Source organism: Eriocheir sinensis, unplaced genomic scaffold (assembly GCF_024679095.1).
Source record: "Eriocheir sinensis breed Jianghai 21 unplaced genomic scaffold, ASM2467909v1 Scaffold64, whole genome shotgun sequence".
Classification (NCBI taxonomy): Eukaryota; Metazoa; Arthropoda; class Malacostraca; order Decapoda; family Varunidae; genus Eriocheir; species Eriocheir sinensis.
This window is the reverse complement of record NW_026111987.1, coordinates 893,315-901,313: the sequence shown is the minus strand read 5'-3', so window position 1 is coordinate 901,313 and position 7,999 is coordinate 893,315.

Here is a 7,999-nt window from a genome sequence, read left to right as displayed (position 1 = left end):
CAACAAATTTGGCTGTTTACTAAAGATTATCAGAAATCTAATACCATGAATCAAGGGTACACGTGTCAATCTATAGCTCTACAAAATTATAGGCGGCAGATGTATATAGTAAAAAAATTGTGAGCTCAAATCTTTACCATCGATTTTCTCAGCACAAGGATCTTGGAGTTAATGCTTTCTGCCTTTGTACGGCAGAGGGGATGTTAGGGGGTGTAGGGGGGAGGAGGAAGCGAAGGGGAGGGAAGGGAAGGGTAGGGAGGATTTTCAAGACCTTGTTCTGGGGAGAGGGGGGTTAGAGGGTGTAGGGGGAGGTAGGGAAGGGAGAGAGTATGTGGGAGGGGAATGTGTGGGGAGGGAAGGGAAGAGGAGAAAAGGGAAGGAAGGGGAAGGAAATGGATGGGAAGGGAAAGGAAGGGAAGAGAAGATGTGTGTGTGTGTGTGTGTGTGTGTGTGTGTGTGTGTGTGTGTGTGTGTGTGAGAGAGAGAGAGAGAGAGAGAGAGAGAGAGAGAGAGAGAGAGAGAGAAAAGAAAGTTGGAAAGTTTTGTTTATTGGGCGCAACATCTGTGGTCATATGCCGGAGAGAGACAGGAAGGGAAGGAATTATAGTAGGGAACATATTCCAGGAGACAGGACACAACCCCCGATTAATACCTGGTACCCATTTACTACTGGGTGGACAGGGGCGTAGGGTATCGGAAAAGCCGCCTAAATGTTTCCACTCCGCCCGGGAATCAAACCTGGGCTCTTTCAGTTGTGAACCAAGTGTGCTAACCACTGCACCACGAAGGCCCCTGGAGAGAGAGAAAGAGAGAGTGAGGAAGTTTATATATATAGTAAACACACACACACATACACACACACACACACACACACATATATGAGGCCGTGCGAGCGAAAACGTACAAAGCGCCATCTGGCCAAAAATGCGATTTTGTGGTATAACACTATTTTGACCCTTCCTTTATAAGCGAGGAATGTCGGTTTGTACAAAACTGCAGTGGAAATAGGCCTGGGAGTCCTTCAAAATAACCCTACATTATCACCTACGCAGTTGAAAGTGAGATAAGAAAGCAGTCGCGAGCGAAAATGTACAGAGCGCCAATAGCATCACTGCAAACGTGCAAGCTTTTCCGTCTAGCGCGTAGTGCAAACTCTTAGCATTTATTGTTTATTAGTATATTTTACGTTTTGTAACTTCCTTCATGTTCCAGATTATTATGAATATCATGAACTGTGTATGACATATTAAAAAGTTAATTAATATTGCACATCATGGATGTTTTTGAAAAACCTACTTTTTCGGACCTATATATATTTTTTTTTTTATAACTGAGTACATGCCAATATTCTACATACCTTAGCCTTCATTTTGGTCTTTGATTGAAGTGTCCACCTTAAAAACCAATGAAGTTATGATAATTTAAACATTGCAAAACTTTAAACGCGATTTCCCGCATTTAAAAAAATGGCGCTTTGTACGTTTTTGCTCGCACGGCCTCATATGTAGTTGTGTATGTGCTGCCTATGACCTCATCATGGTCAGTGGAGGACTGTAACAACATGCTTGGAGATACTAGAATCTGTTTGGACAACATGAAGTAAGCGTGCAACAAATTAACAATTATGGGAGACTTTAATTGTAAAGAAGTAAGCTGGGAAGACTGGACAACAAGGGGAAGCACGGGGTAATGTGTAACAAAAGCTGATGATGGAGAATATAGTGACCCGGTGGGTATCAGATTTCACAAGGTATAGTGGACAGGATGAGCCATCTAGCCTGGACTTAGTCTTAACAAATGAAGTAAATGTGATTGAAAACATTGACTATAACTTATCAATTGGAAAAACTGATCATGTGGTGATTCAGTTTGAGATAAAACAAGAAAGAGGAGAAGCAAGGAAGGAAAGACACAGAATTGGAAGGTGTAATTTTGGCAAAACTAACTACACTGAACTGGGGAAATATTTTGAAAGCACAGACTGGAATATATTATTAGAGATTTACAATGAAGGGGTTAAGAAGTATGTGCCAAAAGTGAAGGAGAGTTGCAGGGGAAAGAAGGACGGGTTCAACATGAGATGCAAAGAAGCAAGGAGAAAGAGGAAGCGTGGCGAAGGTGGAGCAGAGTGAAACGGCAGAATGTCTGGGAACTATATAAGCAATAGGGATGTACCGATGTATCAGTATCGGTATCGGTGGTATCGGCACATTTTAAGAGTATCGGTATCGGTATCGGCTGATTTTCTGCTGATACTACCGATACTTGAAGGAGTTTTGTATGTCGCATGTCACTCGTTGCAAATAATTTTGTTCAACAGAAATTGGATTTTCTAATTTGTTGAAAAAAATATTAGAAAAGTGTAATTATCCAGCATCATGATACTATGTTGTTTGGAATTTCCCGCGATTTAATTTTCATCACTTTAAACAATAAGATTCATATTACTTTGAATACAAGTACATAATACTCGGTATACAGTAGTATAGCCTTTGGTACCGCGGACGCGTACAATACAGGTTTAGTAGCTTCAGCGCGGGATTGGCGGCCCCTCCACTCGCCTCATTTGCCTGCCTCAGTCAGTCAGACGGTCGCCCCACAACGGGGCACGCTGCCAGGGCTGCCTAAATGTACGGCAATTAAGGTAAAGCTAACCCTGCTGAGTCAACTAGACCTCATGAGGCGCCTCCTCCCTCGCCCCTTGTCGAAAATGGGGGTGGGTTTTAACACTTGGGTTAACCATGCACTGCTGCCTCGCCGCACTGTATAGGGTTAATATGCGTTTCCGTGGTGCAGTGGTCGGCACGTTTGGCTACGGATCTATGGACACCTTTTTTCAGGCCACCACTGGTTACTTTTTTTTCTTCCCTTCTATGGTGGAAAAAACGAGTAAGTTTTTTTTTTTTCTTAACATTTGATATTGCCTTTTAGCTGCTGGAATTGTTGTATAAAAAAAAATAATGCACAGGTATCGGTATTGGTATCGGTCAAATATTGGAGTATCGGTATCGGTCAAAATTTTGGTATCGGTACATCCCTAATAAGCAAGAAAGAAATGAGTATATTAGAATATGCAGAGAGGAAAGATTGATTTTCAATAGGGATATAATAGACAAATGCACAGACCAACCGAAGCTATTTTACAGATTTATAAACGGGAAACTAAAACAGCGTGAGGAAATAACAAAATTGAAAGTTAATGGCAAGGTGTATGAGGACGAGTTGGAGATGGCGGAAGAAATGAACAAAAGCTTTCAAGAAGTATTCACAAGAGAAAGTGAGTTTGACATACCACCTGGACTAGGCCCAAGAGGGCCCTGCCTGTGTGACAGAGAAATCACAGTGCAGGAGATAACTAGTGAAATGGAGAATCTAGATGTGAGGAAGTCACAGGGTCTTGACAGTGTTTCCAACTGGGTGCTGAAGGCGTGTAGGAATCAACTGGCGGACAAAATACACAAAGTTATAAAAAGATCATTGGCTGAGGGTGTAGTCCCTCTGGACTGGAAAAAAGCTGACACAGTCCCCATCTACAAGAGCGGAAGAAGAGACGACCCACTTAATTATCGACCAGTTTCCCTTACGAGCGTAGTGTCAAAAATATGCAAAAGAACTGTGAAAAGGAAATGGACGAAGCACCGAGAGGAAAATGAAATCATCACAGAAAGACAGTTCAGATTTAGGAAAGGAAGATCATGCCTGACAAGCTTGGTGTGTTTCTATTCAAGGGTGACAGATGTTGTGCAGGAGAGAGATGGATGGCCTGACGCTGTCTACCTGGAATTGAAAAAGACCTTTGACAAGGTGCCACATAGGAGGTTGATGTGGAAGCTGGAGACGGTGGGTAAATTAGGAGGTGGTCTTCTAAAGTGGATGGAAGATTTTCTGAAGAACACAATGATGAGAACAACTATTAGAGACAGGAAATCAAGTTGGAAAAATGTCATGAGTGGAGTTTCGCAAGGCTCTGTGTTGGCCCCAATTATGTTTGCAGTATATGTTAATGATATGATAGAAGGAGTGGATAGCTATATGAGTCTGTTTGCCGATGACGCTAAGATAATGAGAAGAGTGGAAAAAGAGGAGGACTGCTTGCTGCTCCAGAGACCTGGACACAGTGTGGGGGTGGAGCAGGAAGTGGGAAATGGAATTTAATACCCAAAAGTGCAGTGTTATTGAATTTGGAAAGAGTGGGATGCGAGTAGAGGGACATTATAAGTTGGGTAAGGATAAGTTAGACAAGAAGACAGAAGAAAAAGACCTTGGAGTGATGATCACAGAGAACTTGTCTCCAGAGAGACGTGAATAAAATATCAGCTGAGACACAACTTGCTGAGGAACATCAGAGCAGCGTTCACATACCTTGGTGAGGACATGGCAAGGAAATTAACTGTGACCTTGATACGCCCTAGACTAGAATATGCATCAGTGGCTTGGTCGCCATCACTTAAGAAACACATTAGAAAACTGGAGAGGATACAGAGAGCGACAACAAAAATGGCACCTAGTCTGAGCGACCTGCCTTATGAAGAAAGATTGCTGAGGCTGAACCTCCCTACATTGGAAAGTAGAAGAGAAAGAGGAGATTTAATAGCAGTGTATAGGGTGATGAATGTTCTAGAGAAATCAGATAGAGATGACCTCTTGATAAGAGAAGAGAGAAACTTAAGAGGAAATGGAAAACTGTTGAGAAAAGGAATTTGTAGAAGAGACATCAAGAAGAACAGCTTCCCGCAGAGATGTGTGGGGGTCTGGAATGGGCTGGAGAGGGAAGTGGTGCAGGCTAAGTCAATAAGCACATTTAAGGCCAAGTTAGATGGAGGTAGTTGGAAAGGCAGGACAGCACCAGCACAGCTCCGTTCCTGTAAATCACAACTTTAGGTAAACTAGGTAAATACACACACACAAATGCTTCCTTCCCTTCCCTTTCCTTTCCATTCCTCCCCTCCCCTTCCCATCCCTTCCCTCCCCTAAACTTACCTCCATGGGGTCGGGGTCATCGCTGAAGGTCAGGGGGGGCACTAGCCAGGTACTCGTGGCAGCAATCTCTTCTGGGTTGGACCACTGCGCTGGGTCCTGAACTAGCAATTGGGTGATGAGGTTGCTGGCGGGGGCGGAGGTGTGCCCTGGGCTGTCAAAGGTGCCCCCCACCAGGATGTATCGCTTCAGCCCTACCACTGTAGAAGCCTGCGGAGTGGTGGTGGTAGTAGTAGTAGTAGTAGTAGTAGAGGTTATGGCAGAGTGTAAAGTTACTGAGGGCAAGTGAAGGGAGACTCAAGTAACCTTAGGAAACTCTATACAAGGACACACACAACACACAGAACCAGAGAATTAGAACTGTAAACAGAATCCCATCGATGAGTATCAGAGGTTATGGCAGAGTGTAAGGTTACTGAGGGCAAGTGAAGGGTGACTCAAATAGCCTCAGGAGACTCTATACAAGGACGCACACAACACAGAGAACCAGAGAATTAGAATTGTAAACAGAATCCCACTGAGTAGCAGCAGCATAAGAATGGCCTGGGAGCAGCAGAGAAAGCAGAAAATAAGTTAATCAATGTAAAAAGCAGTTGATATAGTGAAATAAGTAGAGGTCCAGGAAGTTATAAGGCTAACTGTAATAATATATCTCTTGTAACAAAACCAGCAATATTAGTAGTAGTAGTAGTAATAGTAGTAGTAGTAGTAGTAGTAGCATAATAATACTAGTAATATTATGTATACAAGGAATGGTGAGCCTGCTTCCTAAGATATACAAAGTGTGTTGGCGTACCTGTCAGTGCCTCTGAGGGAAGATATTTGACGTGTGTCCGAGTCGTCACTGAGCCTGTCCAGCACGGCCTTGATAGGAGTGTGGAGTGACCTAAAAAATTGACAACAGGTAACTTGTAGGCATATTGCACACACACACACACATACAGAGGGCAAAACATTGTTCCTTATCACAGTTTACTGCATGCTGGGGTCACACATTTTGGCAGAAGTCCTTGACCTTACCCTCCTTGACCTTGCCTGCTGCTGCTGCTGATCTCAGGGAGAGAGAGATTTACACAGATATTCAAACCACACACACACACCTTATGGTCCACACTGGGCGGTCTGCCCTTAAACCTGCCCTGAGTGAAATTATATTAATCAAATGGCACCAAGACTTTGCATTTCTACTTTAGTGAATACTGAGGTGAAGGAAGTGTTGGTCAAGCTTGATTTTTAGGGGAAAAAAAAGAGAGAGAGAGAGAGAGAGAGAGAGAGAGAGAGAGAGAGAGAGAGAGAATAAATAGAACAATGAAGAAAAAAAATGCAATTGAAATTGAAATGACCCATGATGACCCAGAGAGATGCAGGGATCAGGCCACAGAAAAAGAGCAAGTTTGGAGCACTACAATGACCCAGAGAGATGCAAGGGTCAGGCCACAGAAAAAGAGCAAGTTTTGAGCACAACAATGACCCAGAGAGATGCAAGGGTCAGGCCACAGAAAAAGAGCAAGTTTGGAGCACTACAATGACCCAGAGGGATGCAAGGGTCAGGCCACAGAAAAAGAGCAAGTTTGGAGCACTACAATGACCCAGAGAGATGCAAGGGTCAGGCCACTCACCAGCATAGTGGACATCCTCTGGTCCGCCCAGGAGGGTGTGCCGGCACCCAGGTGGTGGTGGTGGAGGGCCAGGAGCACCTCATCCCCTGGTCTATGGTGCTGGTGATGAGGGGACCAGCTCACTCCACGCCCAGGCCAGGGAGACGCTGCTCAGCTTCTTCACACAGCTGGGGACACAGGGCACAGAGTTATAATGCTAATACTTTCCTCTAGGTTCATGGTACACCAGAAGGGTCACACTGCCATCTTTCTTTATTTCTGTTTAGGTATTTCAATTGTTTATTTTCCAGAGAGAAGGAAAACAAAACTTATCCAGGTTAGGTAACATTAGTTTTGTGAACCTTCCCACCATGGCGGCGTTATGCGTTACAGGAGGCAGGAAAGCTGTGTTACTGATGCCAAGATTCTGAGTTTAAAGAGAGAGAGAAAAAGTATCCAGGTTGGGTTAAGTTAGTTTTGTGAACCTTCCCACCATGGCAGTATTATGAGTTACATGAGGCAGGAAAGCTGTGTTACTGACACCAAGATTCTGAGTTTAAAGAGAAAGAGAGAGAAAATGTATCCAGGTAAGGTTACGTTAGTTTTGTGAACCTTCCCATCATGGCAGTTACATGAGGCAGGGAGGCTTGCAAGGCTGTTTTACTGACGCACAACTTCTCAAGAGTTTCAGGAGAGAGAACGAAACTATCCAGGTTAGGTTAGGTTAGTTTTGTTGTGGCTTTCTGAGGTGGCTGAACTATGCTACACATTTATATACCTGGACTGACTTTTCTTTTTCCTTTTTTTCTTTATGATTATTTTGGGGCAATCACTGTTTCAAGAGAGAAAACAAAACTATCAAGGTTACTTTAGGTTAGTTAGTAACAGTAGTAGTAGTAGGAGTAGTAGTAGCAACAATTACCAAAGACTAGAACCTTATATTCTTTCCTTCAATAATGATGATAATAATGATAATAATAATGATGACAATAATAATAATAATAATAATAATAATAATAATAATAATAATAATAATAATGATGATGATAATAATAATAGTGAAAATAATAATTGGCATGGCACTTATGACATAACTAAGATTTAACTCATTAGCAATTATTCATTTATCAATTATTACTGTCATTTATTTACCATTACTTTATTAAGTTAGTTTTATGTGCCTTCTCACATCATGGTGATATTTTGGGGCAGCAGAACTAAACTATACATTTACCACATTTGCTTTTCTTTCTTCTTTATTACTTTATATTTAGTGTAAGTAAGAACAAAAGGTGCCAACAGGAACAAAATAGCATTGCCTGCATCAGGAGACACAGTGATATCAATGTAACCAGTCTGTCTGCCTTACCTTCCTGCCTAAACACACCGCTGGGCTGCATATTCTGGAAGTCTCTGCAGGTATG